The sequence below is a fragment of the Scleropages formosus genome, chromosome 17 (assembly GCF_900964775.1).
Source record: "Scleropages formosus chromosome 17, fSclFor1.1, whole genome shotgun sequence".
Lineage (NCBI taxonomy): Eukaryota > Metazoa > Chordata > Actinopteri > Osteoglossiformes > Osteoglossidae > Scleropages > Scleropages formosus.
The window spans coordinates 1,983,281-2,001,765 of NC_041822.1; the positions used below are offsets into that span (position 1 = coordinate 1,983,281).

Below are 18,485 nucleotides of genomic sequence, written 5' to 3' on the forward strand. Positions count from 1 at the left end.
AATAACTGTAAATGGAAATAATAGTTATTAGTACATAAATGTATCTTATTATAAAGGTATTAATATATTTAAATCCTTTTTGACTTGCTGAAAATGGTAATCCTCAGGGGTGTGTTTTATTATTTGTAGGAGTATGTTTTCACTTGTCCTGTTCTTTTCAGCTAGCCACGTCAGTTACGGCAACAGAATTTGTTGTCGGTTTGTGTTACTTCTAAGGCATTCAGATGTCTGACCCAAAAATTTTTTGTATTGTCTGAACCAACCTCACCCTCAAGGCTGCCTTCATTTTAAATGATTGATTGACTGTCTTGCTTCCTATATATTGTGAGGTGGCATAGAAGTTACACTTTAGGCTTTGGTGTATTAAATCTGAAACAAAAGTGAATGATGAGTTCAGACCGCAGCTATAAGAGCATCTGTTAGTCCTGAGGTCAGAGTAATTTGGAGTGAGCTGTTGGTTATGGAAGAGTTTTCAAAGGGCTTAGTTTTACCCAGTTTATTTGCTCATCAAAAGCGATAGACCTTATGAAAGACGTACAGTGACAACTGAAGTCATAGAAATTCAGACCAGCATGTCTTCTGTGCTACTGCACCATCTTCTGCTGCAGTAAGTGCAATAACTGTATGCCTCTCTGTTGTACTCCTTTCAGGTGCTGTTACACATCCTTCACACTGTTTTACATTCAAATACATACACACAAAAATGCACATGCATGCATAAGCACGCATATACAAAGCAACTTAATATTTATATCTCCTCATTATTCCACTGTATCCTATCTTTCCATCCTCCTGCTGTTCCTTGACAGTGAAGCGGCAGGGAAGATGATAAAACAGTCTGGTATATTGGAGAGCATTGCTGATGGAAAGTGAGTGAGTTTTGGGGACAGATAGGTGCCCCACCCCACCAGGGATCGATTGACGATGCAGACCCACCTGCATTATGCAAACCTGCGTCTCTGTGCTGCACACCGTAAAGGAAGTGGTGCATGTGCATTGGAGCAGGCCAAGATGTGAATATGCAGCGTTGTGCTGGCGCAAGGTGGCCTCCCATGGGGAGATGCAGGATTTAATGGTGATGCATTGAACGGCTCCATTTTGTGGCAGAACACTCTAGTCACACCGTGCATTTCAGCAGAATTGGCTCTGGCTGAGATTAATCAAGGACTGCTGTTTCCAGTCACACACAGGCTTGCACCGTAGGAGATCCCCATATTGTGTGTGTGTGTGTGTGTGTGTGTGTGTATACACACAGCTAAGAATATTAGTTTATGCTAATGTGCATAAAGAGTGTGTATGTGTGTATGCTGCTGTTTAAATATACACAAAAGCTGCTATGAACATGTTATGTCAATTGAAATTTCAACTAAAAATGTGAGTGGAAAAATAGTGGCAGATATGTGTTAGGCACAAACAAATTCTATGGATGATCAGATTAAACCTTAATTGAAAGGTACTGATAGGATCTAATGGAAACATGACCAGTTATTTCAGCAAAATGGATGGATCCAATCTGACTGTTCCTCATGCACATAATATTCAGCTTGAATTCTGTACTGTAGGCTCAGATGGTTTCATTGTAAATTCTCCTACATCAATATACAAATGTCATACCATATTCAAAGTCAATAAGGTCTTTTGTTTTGCCCATTCCAGTGCCAAATTTAAGTAATGCAAAAAATGCTCGTCTTCCTGATTCACACCACAACTGTGACATACGACTTGTTGGAATGTTCAATTTGTGTGGAGGTGAGGTGTACCTAATAAACTGGCAACTCGGTGTAATACCAAACAGTCCTATCAAATCTTAAAGCCTTATTGGTTTTGGACCTAAATATTTTCCTTTAAAAATATAATTTGGAGTCCTTTATGTGCAAAGCCTATGTAGGTAAAATATTAAATTACCTATTTGTTTACTTTTAGGGGGGCGCGGCGGCGCAGTGGGTTGGACCGGGTCCTGCTCTCCGGTGGGTCTAGGGTTCGAGTCCTGCTTTGGGTGCCTTGCGACGGACTGGCGTCCCGTCCTGGGTGTGTCTCCTCCCCTTCCGGCCTTGTGTCCTGTGTTGCCGGGTAGGCTCCGGTTCCCCGCGACCCTGTATGGGACAAGCGGTTCAGAAAGTGTGTGTGTGTGTGTGTGTGTGTGTGTGTGTGTGTGTGTGTGTGTGTGTGTTTACTTTTATCCTTCCATAATGATGGTTTATGGTTTTGTAACTTTTTACAGCCACGTATGACTGGAACCCAGATGAGGAGCATTGCATCTACGTTTATTCATTTAGCTGGTGTTTTTCTTAAAAGTGATGTACAATGATCACTGTTGAGTATTTAGCTCACACATTTATCCAAGATAACTTACAGGGCTAGATACATTACATTAAACTCCCTACTATCATTCAACTATGTGTACAGCAGAGCAGTGTAAAACAAACACACACACACACACAGAAACACATTAAGGGCAATTTACAGCCACTGATTCAGCTGAAACTAATTTTTTTGAGTATGGGATAAAACCAGACCACGAAGAAGAAACCCATGCAAACTTCACACAGATTGAGTGGGGAATTGAACCCACATCCAGTAGTGCAGCTTGATCACTGTAAGATGCCACTGGGTCACACTATCCGTTCGTGTTAAGGTAGTACATTTTAAGTAAGTAAATTTCATCAAATTGCGTATTTTGGAAATGTGTGAAATATTGAAATACTAACCCATGTAAAATCCTTGTCAGAAGTCCTTGCATTCGATTTCGTTTTAAGATTGATTTGAATGGTGCTGGTAATTATCTATGTATTTAGACCTCTTTCAAAAGCAAATGAGAAACTTGTCAGATTTATTCAAAGACCTAATTAACCGACAGATCACAGAACTGGAAAGCTGTCTGATGAAAGCCTGCTTTCTGGATTTACTTGATTAATATACATTGTGTTTTAGCATCAGGATAAATATTCATGAATGTAACCTTAAAATCCAATACTGCCAAGCAAAATACCAATTTTACCAAGCTATTTTCACATCCTCCGTGTAGCATTTTATACCATGAAGTAAGCCTTTCATTTTAGTAATCCAAATTGTGCATTGTTTCAGAAATGACATTGTTTTACATTCAGTTAAGACAGATGTGCCCATAATCTGAAATAGAAATATTTGGATTTTATCAGTTTATTCTACAGTAACCCATTAAATTTTGGGAAAAGTCATTTTTCCTCTGCAGTTCGTTGCACAAACACCGGGGTGTATTTTGACACAAAATAATATTATGAAATGCTTTCTGTAATAATATATTTACCATGTAAAATTCCTCAAACTCTCTTTACTTCAATTCCTTAATTTATCATTCTCATGATTACAATAATTACGTATATGGATTTTTTTCTAGTCTGTACGTATGTATTTGGTGACTTTTTGACAAGACAAGTCTTTTTTTGAAAGCATAAGACAAACACAATTGTAAAGTTGTGCAAACTGCTTTTCATTTGATTTAATAGCAAATTGTGAAACTGAAGCTTTTAGAGCAGAGCTATAGACATCAGTCTCCTCATGCACAGACTAAAGTGTAACTGTACTTAAGAATCACGTGTCTGCATCTATGTCTGTCTTTCTGTTAATGTAATGCTGTGTATTTTCTGTATGTACGTTGCTTTGGAGAAATGCATCTGATAAATAAATGTAAATGTAGGGTATCCTTTCATGTAAACACATGAGCCTGTTCTCCAATAGTGTTTGTGTGTGATAACACTTTTAGACATTTATTTAAACAATACAGGGACATATTTGTGTTAAAAAAGGCACATCATGTTTCTGCTGTTGGCATCCAAATAGAGAGTGTCATTTCTAGGCTTACTAAATTGTGGAACTTTCCCTCAGCTCACCCTGCTTTTCGACAGTGAAACCCTTGTGCCTGTCATCTTGAAAACCATACCCAAAGTAATCTGCTCCTGCAAGCTGCAACCATATAATTTAATTTTTAAAGCTGGTGTTGGCTTGGTGCCCCAGAACCTGCTAATGTTACAAGAGGTTATTTGTTTTTTTTTTTTCCTTCTTCTGTTTTTAAGCGAACAACACCAGAATTATGGTTATTTGTAAAGTAGCCAGGGATATAGGGCAGAATGCAGGTACCTAGGTCCTGATTTTGTTGTTGTGTTTTTTTTTTTTGGTTCTGTCAGGAGGGTAGAAAGCATTCTTGTGTAGGGTAAAAACTCATGTGGGGAGGGCAGGATAAGCTGTAGTTAGGGATTACAGGGAATGTGGAGAATCTACATTTATCTGCAGGCAAGGGCTTAGTACCACAATTATCCCTGGGAAGCATTTTCATTAGTGTAATGTTTAAGGTCCTTTCCAATTATGTAAGAGTGACGCTCCTGAGATTCACAAACGGATTTGAGTTTTTATTCCTTTATTTTAAACGTTTATGGTCTTTGTTCAGCAGTTATTTATTTTTTATGGGGTGGGGGGGACTGAAACTAGTACTACTAAATGGGCATCGAGGAGGCAGTTTGTGCACTGTAGTGCAGTCCTTGTGGGAGATTCACTGCAGCAGCATAAAACAAAATGAAATACAAGAAGTTCATCACTATAATGCAGGCAGCTATGGGGATTGCCCCTCTGAACAAGCGGGAGCTGCTGCCGCCGCCACGGAAACTGTGGAAGCCAGCAGAGTAAGTGTATGGGTGTAGGGAGGTGACTGGGATGTCTCTATCACATGGGTTCTTATGTTTTTTGGCATTTAATGCTCTTGCTGTTTTTCTCTTCTTAACCTGAATTGCATGGAAGAAAAATATTTAATTTAGTGAGAAAATCTTGATTTCTGCTGCTGAAGTAATTTTTTATTTGACACTTGATAGATATCTATTACAATAAATGAGCATATTAAAATATACAGGGTAATTTAGAAAGAACTGAACACTTTTAAAAACTTATTACTCAGGAATTAAGTATCATATAAACATGTAGTATGCACTAAATTGTAGCGCGCTCATAATTTTTTCCAGATTTTGTAAGATTTAGAAAAAACCTTGAACACAGGATGTTTTGCAGTACACTATAGGGTCACGAGAATGCACATCTTTGAATCTAATTTTCCTGTAGCCTTTATTGTGTTGTTGCAAGAAATTATTAAACTAAATGTTATTAATTTAAGTGTGAAAGTTGATGAACTGCATATTGGTTTTTCATCTATGAAACAAATTTTATACACCATGCCTTCAGGCATCAGCATGTTACTAAATAATAAATATTTAATGTTCAATAAAATTTCAATCAATGAGTGGTTAGGTAGCTCTGCATCATGAAACAGCGGGACCATTCCAGCAGAGACACAACATGTCACGTTTAATGAAGGTGGGAATCTAGACACCTCTGCAGAGTCTCATAAATGTACTCAGTGTGATCTAATCTCTTAGAAGGAACGGGTCATAGAGGATGGGTGCCGCTCTTCAGACAAGTACCTCACAATGACTGATTACTGGAGGAGAACATTACTGACCTGGAGGACCTGCCTCCTCATATGGGAGAAACACTGGATACTTGGAATGGGCTTAAAAACCCGGGAATAAAAATGGTAGCATACTTTACACCAGTGATTTTGACAAAAGGAGTATATCCAAGCCATGCCATGAATATCTACCTCACAATGTGATGCAGCTGCCAGAACCCTTAACTGTTGGAACCAGACTCTGTAGTGTAGACTTCCATGGACTGTCATCACAGATGCACATGTCCATTCATCAAGAAGATGGAAGAAGATGACTTGTCAGACCATATCACACTCCTCAATAGCTTAAGAGGCCATTGCCAGTGTTCTGTGTGCCACTCAGATTGAGAACGAGCATTGCTTCAACTGTAGCGTGGACTCTAGCAGTGGGTGTTAGCCCTAGTTTATGTAGGAACCTTGCGGTGGGATCCACTGGGAAGATCCCCTCTAAGGGACCCACAGTATGACTCTACACTGTTCAACTTCTGTTGCCCCTCAGTTTTTGCTCATGGAGTAATGCTCCTCTATGCATGTTTTGCAATAGGCAGCTCTTCCTCCTGCTGCTGCTCTTCATAGGACATCTCCATCTTCCCAGGCTTTGAGGCAGGTTTTTCATGAAGTACCAGTGACTGCCGCTGTCACTGTCAATGGACAATATGTGAAAGACACGCTGACTACTGCACTCTTTACTATGTCTCTTCATCTTGCTGTGCATACTTGTAACACCTGATCTGAGGTCTGTAGTTTGGCTGGGAGTATGTACAATTTCACATGATAGCCATGTGGAGTTTGGCAAGCTTTTATTCTAGAAAAATTTTGTAGCTTTTTAAGGACAGACATTTTAGGTATTTAGGTATTTTTGTTTGTTTTTTTTAAATCTGAGCCCCTTGTAAATTATTTTCTCCTCGAAGTACTGTGATGAATGATTAAGTAATTATGCTGTGCGCTTGGTTTTGTATCAAGTGAGGGATGTAAGTGTGTGTTGTAAAAAGCAGTGCACACACTGTGTCTTCCATGTGCTGTCGTTTCTGTATGTGCATGTGAGCAATGGTGGGGGAGGGGGGTGGTGTCCTCTGGCTCTCAGGCTGCACCTGTTGTCTTTGTCAGCGTGCGCCAGGAGTACGGCACATTGCATTGGTCCAGCGGCTGCGGAGGCGGCAGCAGAGACAGCAGCAGCAGCCGGCTTCCCTCAGTCCGCTTTGCATTCAGCTCTGGGAACCAGGGAGTCCACACCTCTCCTGCTTTCCTCTCCTTTCCACTCCTCTCCTCTGTGTGTCTTTCTTGCTTTTTCTCTTTGTTGATCCTTCCTTCCAGTCCAGCCACCATGCGTCTGGGAATCTCATCATTCATTTCGGATATACTCAGCACCCCCAGCAACATCTGCTTTTGCTGGGCGGAGGGAAAGGTAGAATCATTCATTGGTCTGGAAGAAGAGCACAACTTCAGTGAGGAAAGGCTTGTAGTTCTGTGTTTTTTTTTTTTTTTTTTTTTTTTTTTTTTAAATTTTTTTTTATTTTTATTTTTTGGCTGGGATTGGTCTGATGTGCATGCTTTAAAATCTCTTGTCATTTCTGATTTTGACTGTTTAGTTTGTCTGGTTAGTGAGTTTTTCCTGTTTCCTCCTACTTCTACTCTGTAATGTGCACTGATTTTTATCAAAAGACAGAAAGAGCTGGATGGGTGTTTGAGATGTATGCTTGACTGCAGCAGCCTAGCCTAGATTGGCTAAAGTTTGTGTGTGTGTGCGTGTGTGCGTGCGCCTTACCCTCATGCAGTACAGGCAGGTACTGAGATGCTAAAGAAAACAGAAAGAACAAGACCGAAGCCAGGAGGAATAGACTTCACAAGCTATGTGCCTCAGTTGATTTTAAACGGTTAGGTCCTGAGTCCATACGAAAGTCTATTATTTTATAAGGAAATGGAAGTTTAGCTGTTAATACTGAACCAATATTAAATTGTTGGTTTTTTTTTTCTTTTTTTTTAAATTTTAGTAAGGCAAATATTGGAGGGTTTAATTTTGTTCTGTGTGATCAATGGTCGATCTGATAATGAAACCTAGAACAGGGGAGGGGTTCGATCCAGCAGGGAGCAGTCCAAAAATGATTTGTTTGCAGCCCCTTTCCCTCCTCACTGTCTTCTTTTGACCTTAGAGGCATAACGGGAGCATTGATAAACATTACATCAACATAGGCTGTTTGCCAATAAATGGAGATGCTTTACCCAGTGATGACATTAAACAATTAAAATATCAAGTACTACATCATTGAGCAACTGTCATTTTGACTTTTACCTAACGTAATTAAAAGGCTTTTGTTATTCTGTTCATGCATTATTTTTTATTTTGCAGATTGATCCACGAATATATTGTGTGTAATATAACTGTTTATGCTAAGTTTGGGGGGGGAAAAAACCTCCTGTGTTTGCTTGTTTAACGTTTATATTTCATGATCAGTTACAACATCCCTCTGTGTGGACACACTGTAAGATTAACATGTGTTTTGTCCATTCAGCAGACCTTGGGCCTGTGAAGGCAGCATTGCATAAGAAATGGCAAGGGAAGAGGGGGTCATATTTCTTGTCCCAATCAGTAGATTCCCTGTGTGTTATAAACCTTGTTCCGAAGATGAATGTTAATGTATTGACTGAACAATTTGGACACGCAGATCAATGGCCTAGTTGGATAAACTCTGCGAGTGTTGGATTTTCATTGAGCCAAGGCAATGTGTTCCGCCTTATGGAGGCAGTCTGATGGAGCTTTTCACTAGATCTTCATAAAACAAAACATCATACAAAGTATATAAAATGGTGGATTAAATGTGGTACAGAGGTTGCCCTCAAATTGAGGCATTTGTTCTTAGAATGTGACAAGCTTTAATAAGAAAAGATTTTTCTTCATTTAAATGTATGTTTGGTAGCCCTGTAGAGTGCACATGGCATATCAGACAGTGTGCCATGTTGTTGTCATGACCACAGATGCCATCCCAAATTGTAAAAAAAATTGAGAAATCTGGCACATTTTATGCATATTGTGCTGCAGCTCCATTCATTTTAAAAACAATGGACATGCTCTCTAAATAAGAGAACGTGATATGATGTCGTATGATGATTATCGGTGGAAAATTTGCTTTTTCTGTTGTGTGTCCGTCTCTATTGGTCTCTCCCCTGACATGAATTCCAGACTTACATGTCACCTCTGGTTAGTATAAGCTCAGAGGCAGGAACTGACACATTGAGGATGGGAGACATTGCAAAGCAAATGATTTTCACAAGTAAAGGAGTGTTTCTAGTAACCACAGGCTTGTGTGAGTATGTCATCCCTGAAGGTATTGAAATCAGCAAAATGCAATAAACTGTGTGGGAGACATTTTAAACTTTGTTAACCTTTAGCTGTTTTTTCACGCTACTAAAAATTTGATGAGCATTTAAATTATGGATGTTCTTATAATGAGTGGTTCAGATTCCGTTTGGCTGTAGAATTAATTGAGGCAAACCTCTTGTTTTAAGTGAGCTCTATATAAAGTGCATTCCCAAAGCACATATGTTAGGCCTTTACATAAGCTCTTATGGGAACTTTACATTAATAAATTTCTGAAGCCAGAAGGGTAAGAAAGCCCTCCATGAATGAGTCGACAGGAGAAAAAGATAAGTAGTACCAGGTCCTGGGGTGATGGGTTGAGAAGGCAAAGCCTAAGTATATTCTTTGTTAGGCCAATCATTAATGCTTTCCATCCTTTATAATTTGGTGCTCTTTGTTGTGGAATAACTTCAATCCCCTGGACAATATTACATAATTCCCTCTTTTTCAATGGTAGTAAGATTGAGATTAGTGGACTGACATGGAAAGCTTGAACAAGTAATTTATCTGTATTTGTGTGTGTGCATGCGTGCAGTGTGTGCATGTAATGGAATATGCATGTTTGTGCACGTGCGTCTGCCTGTGTACAGGTGTGTGCACTTACGCGTTTTTGTCTGCAATGTCACACTTCGCCCGTTTCATTTGTGAGAGCTCTGATTCTTGGATAAAGGCTGTAATATAAAAGTACAGTATTTGCCTTGCTGTTGCATGTTGAGTTGCATTTTGTTCAAATATTCTTTTTATTTCTTAGAAACTGAAGTATAGAAATGGGCTAGTTTTTTGCTCATGTAAGTGTGCAGTCATACAGCATGGTGTAGCAATTGCCTGACACTGACAGCTACTTCAATAAACATATAGATACCGTATATGGGAATATAGGTTAGAACATGTCAGATCATTTGATTTCAGACAAACAACCTTTTTGTAATGAGAGCTATGAAGTATAGCTCTTGTTATCCCACCCCCGCAGTCTAGCTCTAGCTATTTGCATTTGACACATCTTTTTGAAGTGAGGCGTGTTCTGAAACGAAACAAGGTGAAAATGAAGTGAGATTTCTTGGACAGCTACAGCACGCGAGTGAGGGTCACCTCTCCTTATGTTCTTTTCTTCCTTCAGCTCCCTGTCTCTTTGCTCTTCCATGTGTCCTCTTAGTCCTGTATCTCGCCGTTCTTTGCACCCTCATACTGTTATCAGTTTCTCTCCCTACCTTTTACTAAAAATTGAAACTTGCATATGGAATACTTCACTGACTTGTTCTCAGTAATGTAGAATTTTGCCGTGATATCACGAGGCTTGCAAAAAATCTTTAAAGCGCAGTGGTTCGGGTCGGAAACTGCATGACTGTATAAATGTGTAGTGCATCTGTTACAGATGCCCCATATCTCATCCTCTCTCTCTGTCTCTCCATGTCTCTCTCTCTCACTTTTTTCACGGTGTGTCTCCGACTCGTGCAGCAGTGTTAATTAACCAGGAGCAGATGGAGCTCTCCGTGAGAGCGTCCTCAGTTCAAACAGGCGCACGAATCTGTCCATGTCCCTTTAAACAATGTCCTCTGGGAGGCAGCCCATGAGCACATTTCACATTTTTTACCCCTCTCTAACAAGGATGTTTGAGGTTTTTTTTCTTCTTTAATGGCTGCGGTGGACTGCATAATAATCCCTTTATAAGTAAAAGTAGCAAAAATGACCAGTTCCTACTCCTATTTTGAAAATACAAAATGTGTGCTTACATTGCTCAGTCCCTTAATTGAGGTTTTATAAACATATTTAATGAGTCATTGCCATTATTTGTACAGTACAGGCATGCATGTGTTATAGAGGCAAGCTTTAAAAACCTTATGTAGAAAAGCTTTCACATCACTCTTTTCCTAATATTTCCGGTACATACAGATGAAAGTAGCCTAAGCTCCACCCCTTTGGACCCTTGACGCCTTCATTAGGACCATGTTGCTGTGGTATTGCACCACTGCCACAGGACTCCCTTCTGCTTTAATTATTCTATCACTTACGGCACCTATCTTTCTGCCTTGGGTGGCCCTGCAAGTAACTGTGCTGTCACACACTGGGCCAAGTGCATCAGGAACATGTTTCAATATTCATGATTCCTCCCTGGCTCCAGCTGCCGGACTGCAGTGGGCCTGAAGAAGATGTTTGCCTTCCTCAGCATGTTTCCCTGTCCGTGTATACATAATCACAGTCCCATATTTCACCTTGGTCTGTCCTACTGGCCGATCTCTCCTGCATGGACCCTTACCGTGCTTCAGTGTGCCTCTGGCAAGATCTGGCCAAGGCGAAATGTCACCGAAATCATAAAGGTTTAATGAGCGTTAGTCGTTTCTTCATCTTGGATACTGTCACCAGTTTTGTAGACGTAAGGCCTTTTTCTGCATAAATGAGTGCTGAGGCTTTTTGAAAACATAAACACGTGTGTTTCGTAACAGCTGGGACTGATTTATTTGATATATGTGATACATGTTAATGTGAGCGAATGTATAGTGAAAAATGTATATTTTTGGGTGTATTATTAATTTGTAGTGGAATGCAGTTACATCCACATATTTCTGAATGTTCTTGGCAAAGGACATGAGGTCAGCATATGACAATGCCTGAAATCCTGGTGCTTTCAAATCGTATACCATGATGAAGCTGTTTCAGTGCAGCTGTTGGCTGCTGAGTCCTGTTCCACCCTCTGTGTTTGCTTCCAGGGTTTATGAGTCGCTGCAGATGAAGCTTCTATTTTCCGCCAACCAGTCCTCTCTATTTAGGTGCCACATCTGACACTGTCTTCTCGGGCATTTGCTCGTGACTGGGCAAGAGGGATGCCTCGCTCATTCTCTCTCTCTCTCTCTCACACACTCACACACAGAAACCTTGTGAAGCGGGTACACATAAAATGTAGTTTGTCCCCGGTGACTGGGTAGTAGAACATATGTATCGTGGGGGTGGGGGGGTAGGGTTCATGGTCAGATAGTTTTTCACTACAGGCTCAAGTTTTGCAGTTCCTTTGGAGGACACCAATGTATCAGGGCTTCATTGCAAACTCGGTCTGACAGTGCATGGGTAGTTGACACTGCAAGTGTGTGTCATTTGGCTTTGTTTAAGGCTATATTTTCCCTCTTGTTCGCAGCTGCCTGTTATCAGACACGGATCGCGTTACTTGATTTACCCCTGGAGCTGGGCTGGTCCACCTTACAGCCTGGCCTCTCCTGTCACATCTGATTTGTATTTACCACTAATCTTTGTGTACGGTATGTGGCAAAGGACGTTTCTCAGATGTGCCGTAAATGCCATGCTGGTTTGTGTTTGATGTCGCTACTTCTCATGTTTGAAGCAACTGACTATTAATCAGGAAGTGATAATGGATGGAACTATGTTCAATGTGATGATGGTTATCAGTTCATTGATCTCATTTGAGTTTCATATCCTGGATGTCTCTTCGAGACCAGCTCTACCTTATCTTCATCGAAAACCTTATCCCTGAAAAAATTGGATCTTCTGTCCCAGTTGTAGTGCAAAGCCCCAAACAGGTGGGCTTTTTAAGACACTACTTAGACACACAGCCAATTCAGTTGGGCTTCCTTGATGGGATTCATTGCAAGAAATGTATACAAAAATTTCTTTAATCTCATCAATCTGTTTATTACTTGTTAAAATGTATGAAGCGCAGCATGGGCAGTTTTAAAATGATTTTGGATGCTACATTAGTAAAAGTTCTTACGTTAAATATTCACTCGTGTCCCTATGCTATGTATAATTTATTTCAAAGGTTTATGAATGTTTGTCTCAGACTTGTGAAATATAAAGAAAGTTTTATGTATGACGTTGTAACAATTTGGTTTGAGTTTTACACATTGTACAGGCCAGTGCCAATTAATTTCACAACCAGTAGTTACCACACCGTGTATTTCACAGAAACACTAATGAATAGATGCTTTTACTCAATAATATTGTGGTTGGGCTGTGTCATATTTAGAATAGTTGTGGTTGCAATATGAAGGTGATCAGGAACTGCAGAATGACTTCCATCTGTCATTGGATTCAATCAATGACTGGCTTTTCACTCTCTTGGGAACATTAAAGTATAACATATAGTTTCCTTAAATTTCAACAAAAAGATCTGTTTATTCTCTGCCCGTGCATGGGTATCTGAGCACAATAGTGTTGTGTAATATTCATGCTCTGTTTTATTTAATTATGGGAATTCAGAGAAATTAAACTGAGATGATATATTCAGATTCTTTCCAAAAATCCCAAAACTGTATGTACAACATTCCTGTATGTAGAATATATTGGAACATCAACATCAGTCTGTTGTTTGAAACCTGTCTTTGATCTGTCTGTTGAATAGTAAATGTTCATTCTCTTGTCAGAATTACAAGTTAAAAACCGAATGGTGTATTACGTTATTATTTCACCGCACTACAGCCGTCAGTATGCGATTGTAGAATATATGATCGTCCAGTAACAGTCTGCCCATAACAGTATTTTCCTTCATTTTGCTTTTTGTGCTTACTGGATAATATTGTAAATTAAGTAAACATCAATACTTCTTAAAAGGTTCTTAAAAGTTCTTAAAAGGTATCTCTACATTGGGGGAAAAAAAAAACTGATTTCAATGCACAGTCCTAAGAAGGACGGCAAGCAGCATGGGGAGACGCTGTTACACAGCTTGGTGCACGAGGGCTAATCTCACTGTCTTATTGTAGGGACCAGTGTGGCACAGACTTGTCCCATGCCAGCTGCTCCTGGGACAACCTTTACTGGAACACCGAAGTGCAATACCTGTACCTTTCAGAAAAACGACGAGACTCAGTGCCCAATTTTTCAAAGCTTCAGCAGGTATTTTTTCTTTTACTTTTTTTGCCCATTTTAGGTTTCTTAATTTCACTTTTATTATGTTGATGTATCTTCAGTCAGTTAATTACAGGTTTATTTTGTTTCCCTGCAATTAATTTCATGTTTAGTTTAACTTGTTCGTTTTAAAATTTGATTTGTGCTTGAAAGCTCAGATTCACTTATGCCAATTTTTTATGAAAAGGTTTTTATCCGCATATCAGTTTTTTTAATAAATGTAAATCATAATGTGTAAAGAAATAAATGTGTGGGTCTGTGCGCATATATATATATATATATATATATATATATATATATATATATATATATATATATAAGACCTTGCAGTTTTTTAAAGATATTTTCTTCTGTCCTATATTGTTTGAGATCAAAAAAAAAAAAAATCTAATTAATGTTGTTCTCTTGATTGCTTGTAGCTGGGTTATATTTAATCTAGTCTCAAAGATGTGCAAATTTCCAGAAATATGTTCCCTCCTGCTCTCTGAACAGTGTTGTTCAAAGCACAGTAACATGTTTTATTTGTCTTGTTTAGCTGATGCCTTTATTGTTTCTGTAGATTTCTATTGTTCTGTTCCTTATGACTGAGTCATTAAAAGAACATCTTTGATTGCAGTCACATACGTAGCTGTGTAATGCAATTCTGCCACATCAGAAGTACAGCAGCTGTAGAACCCATATGATGACCTTCATATGATATTTCTACAGAAGGCTTTATAGATGGCTTGGATACTGCAGATGCTTAATGAAATGAATACAATCAAGTCCCTTTAGCATATAAGATGAGCAGTTTTGGAAGGAGTGTTTTGGTTCACATGTCTTTGTGAACTACTCATACAGTCGTCAACCTTTACCGTCTGTTCTGCTGGTAGAATTGAAAATTAGTGAAATCTGATATAAAGTTCAGTGAGGAAGGACAGATTATGTGAGTAAAGCATAGTGTCAAGTTGAATAAGTGTTGAAATGTCTTTTGGCCCTTCATTATATACTGTATGTCTCTTGGATTCTGCATCTAGTTTGTAAGGTTGGAATGAACAGTGATATTCATTCTGGAGCTCCATCCATAATTTCGCACCAGTCACGGCTTCCCTATTTACCCATGTGCAACCGTGCACTCTCATATCTGTGTTTCTTTAAGAAGATGTTGTCTAGCTACAAAAGCTGACACTTTTGGGAGTTTGAGCTTAGAGATCTATAGGGCTGATTTATGCAACAGCCCAGTGGAGGCTCTGAGCAGGAGCTTGCCAGCGTGACCTTCATCGATCTCCTCTGACTCACGACTCCTTTTTCATCTTTTTGTCAGGGAGGGAGGTTTTAGTTGACCCCCACCCATCTGAAGCGGAAGAAACAAACGTGCGTAATAGTTGAACCCGAACCCTAACCCTTGGTAACAGATTTGCTCTGGTGTACAATTCTCGATGGTCATTTCATCATTTCATTCATGTTTAGTGTCCTAAGATTGTCATTTTATTTCACTTCACTGTTGCCATTGCCACAGTGAACTAAATTCCCGCAAGTTTGCATTTCATGTTACATTTGACTTGATTAAAAAAGCACTGTGACATTCAGTGGGTAAACCCTGCTGGCACTTTAGATTTAATCTGCTAAATTAGAGGCAGTTTGAATCTGTACCTTCCAGGATGTGAGGAGGCAGGATCAAATTCTTAAATATCCCCTGGAGGTATGTCTCAGAAGATAATTTACCTAATTATCAGTATTGTTTGTTTTAGGAAATAGGTGGACTCTTGGTCTTTGCACATGTGCCCTCTGGGCTATGCCTCAAACAAAATGCCTCATTATAAAAAAAACAAAATTATGGCACCCAACTGCTTAGTGCAGCACAAGCTGTAGATCAACCCACATCAGATCAAGCAGACTGTAAAGGTAATATCTGTAAACATCCATTAAGAGAGGACAGTGTGAACAAATGAAATAGTGAATATATATTTAAGCAAGAGGGGGTGCGGTGGGGCAGCGGCGCAGCACATTTGGCCGGGTCCTGCTCTCTGGTGGGTCTGGGGTTCGAGTCCTACTTGGGATGCCTTCCGGAGGACTGGCATCCCATCCTTGGTGTGTCCCCTCCCCCTTCAGCCTTATGCCTTGTGCTGCTGGGTTAGGCTCCGGCTCGCTGTGACAAGTGGTTTCTGACTGTGTGTGTGTGTGTGTGTGTGTGTGTGTGTGTGTGTGTGTGTACATTTCAGCAAGCCCATAACATATCAGGTATTTGAGCAGGAAAAAAGTAGCAATAGTACTCAATGAAGTAAAACCCTTCAAGGGGCAGCTGGGAGAATCGTGGTTAGAGCTGTTGCCTTTGGACCCAAAGGTCATAGATTCAATCCCCACCCCTGGCTGTAGGAGCCTTAAGCAAGGTACTCACCCTGAAATTGCTCCAGTAACATTACCCGGCTGTGTATATGGGTGAATAATTGTAGGTAGACTAACATTGTAAGTTGTTTTGGAGAAAAGTCTCAACTAAATGTATACACAAATATTGGAGGTCACTTCAGGCTTGCTTGAACATTGGGTTTGCAGCCCCTTGCATTTTACCTTATCTGCATTTCAATAGACAAAGAGTTACATATTTGTCCTTATTACAGACTTTGGACTCAATCTAATCAAACTTTCATGGGTTTAACCTGTGTGTACGCTAAATATGTTTAGTGCTTCTTTTTGCATCTCTTTTACAAGTACACACACACACACATTTTCAGAACCGCTTGTCCCTTACGGGGTCACGGGGAACCGGAGCCTACCCGGCAACACAGGGCGTAAGGCCGGAGGGGGAAGGGGACACACCCAGGACGGGACGCCAGTCCGCCGCAAGGCACCCCAAGCGGGACTTGAACCCCAGACCCACCGGAGAGCAGGACTGCGGTCCAACCCACTGCGCCACCGCACCCCCTTCTTTTACAAGTAATTTTGTTTATTTATAGCATACTCATGTCATACAGTAATTAGTAAGGCAAAAAAAAAAAAAATCATTCAGTTCAGAAGCCAAAGGATCCATATGTGGTTTGAGTGAATTGAGGTCTGCTGATTACACAGCTAGTCCAAGTTCACCCAGGTGGAATGAGAGTAGAGAGCTCTGTCCTGGTGCTCTCTAATCCATTGTCTTGGAGATGAACATATCAGGAGAGCCCTGCATGCTCTCAAATGCTTTTATTTTAAATATAGTGATCAGTGGTGAACACTTGGGGGCACTGCCTCATTTCAGTAGTTTGAAATTCATGATCCCTAACCAACCAGCAGATCTTGCAGGCCACTTAATGTTCTTCATGCATTTCAGGCAGGCTCTTGATGAGTTCAGACAAAAAACCAAAATGATAAAATCAAGAACTGTTAGAATCTGGGTCAAGGTGTCCCAAATGTGAATGGAACCGATAACAAAATATTCTTTAAAAGCGTTGAGTGTTATAAACAGTGACATTTCTGCCTTCAATGAAAAAACTATATGATTTTTAGAACACAGATAATCATTGCTTGATAAGGCTGAGTCATCTGTCTGGGACCAAGTCAGAAGCTCTACTGTAAAAATAATAGCGTTAACACTGTGTGATATCTTTCCACGTTTACAGACATAAAATATTCATTTCATCCCATTTATTATATGAAGAAGACTGCAGGTGCTCCATCCCCCTGAGTGTAAATGTATATTTCAAAAGCAATACCAGCAGTTTTGATTAGTTTTTGCCTTCTGAATTCATGTGCACAGATTCCCCTCCCCCCGCCACCACCGGGAAACTGCGTTATGACCTTTAGCCTGAATTTGAGAACAACATTTAACTGTAGGGGGGTGCGGTGGCGCAGTGTGTTGGACCGGGTCCTGCTCTTCAGTGGTTCTGGGGTTCGAGTCCCGCTTGGGGTGCCTTGTGACAGACTGGTGTCCTGTCCTGGGTGTGTCCCCTCCCCCTCCGGCCTTACGCCCTGTGTTGCTGGGTAGGCTTCGCGACCCCGTATGGGACAAGCGGTTCAGAAAATGTGTGTGTATTTAACTGTAATTAAAATGGTCCTTGTGCAATATTTAAATGTGAATTTTACAAATAACAAAATGGGGAAAAAATGTGATTTCTTTTGGTTCCTTGTTGGATCTTCACAGAGAATAAGTTCTTCTGTCCCATCCTCTCCCTCCTCCATGTCACTCTGTCAGTATGGCTTGCTCTTCTTGGTCACTTTTCACCTCCAGCCTTAAATTGCTGAGGTGTTTTGTTTTCCTTACATCTCAGACGAAAAGAAGGACAAGCCAGAATGCTTATTGCTGCCTATAAACTTTTATCTTTGGGTTTTCCATTTTGTATTTACTGCCAGTTTAAAAAAAAAAAAAAAAAAAAAAAAAGGGCAGTTGTGACACCTTGATGCATTGAAAATTGCCAAAGGTCCCCTAGGAAGCAAAACAAAGTACAGTATCTGTGCTACATTTCCATGAGCTGAACTGTAACTCACTCAGTTTATTGAATTGTTTTGCAACAATGACTGACTTCTTTCATTATACTGGACTGTGTACAGTCTGAAGTACTAAACAAAGGATTCAGTGCTGATGGTTTGGCAAATTAACGATGAGTTAATGTAGTCCTTTTATTAAATACAAATTAATTCAGATGCAGGGAGGGCAGTACTTTGCACCATGCATTGTATTTCTTCACTTTTAACTGGATGGTAGTTTAAAGTGCATTCAGTGTACTAACCAGGTGTTACTGTATAACCTGAACAAGTCTGGAAGCTCTTCCACTTTGTTTTCGTGGAAGAATTGCTAATAGCACAAATAAGGTGGTACTTTTTTTTTCCCCTCAAGGACAAACACTCGAATCATTG

General features: G+C 40.0%; 1 protein-coding gene across 2 annotated transcripts in view; it reads left to right on the forward strand.

The window, feature by feature from the left end:
* The window catches only part of tjp2b (tight junction protein 2b (zona occludens 2)), a 68,315-nt gene that overhangs the window by 4,592 nt on the left and 45,238 nt on the right, over nucleotides 1-18,485 (forward strand). For both annotated transcript variants that reach the window (XM_018760040.2, XM_018760041.2), the window contains exon 2: nucleotides 13,532-13,664. The gene's annotated coding sequence lies outside the window, so the exon portion shown is untranslated. The remainder of the gene's footprint in view (nucleotides 1-13,531; nucleotides 13,665-18,485) is intronic.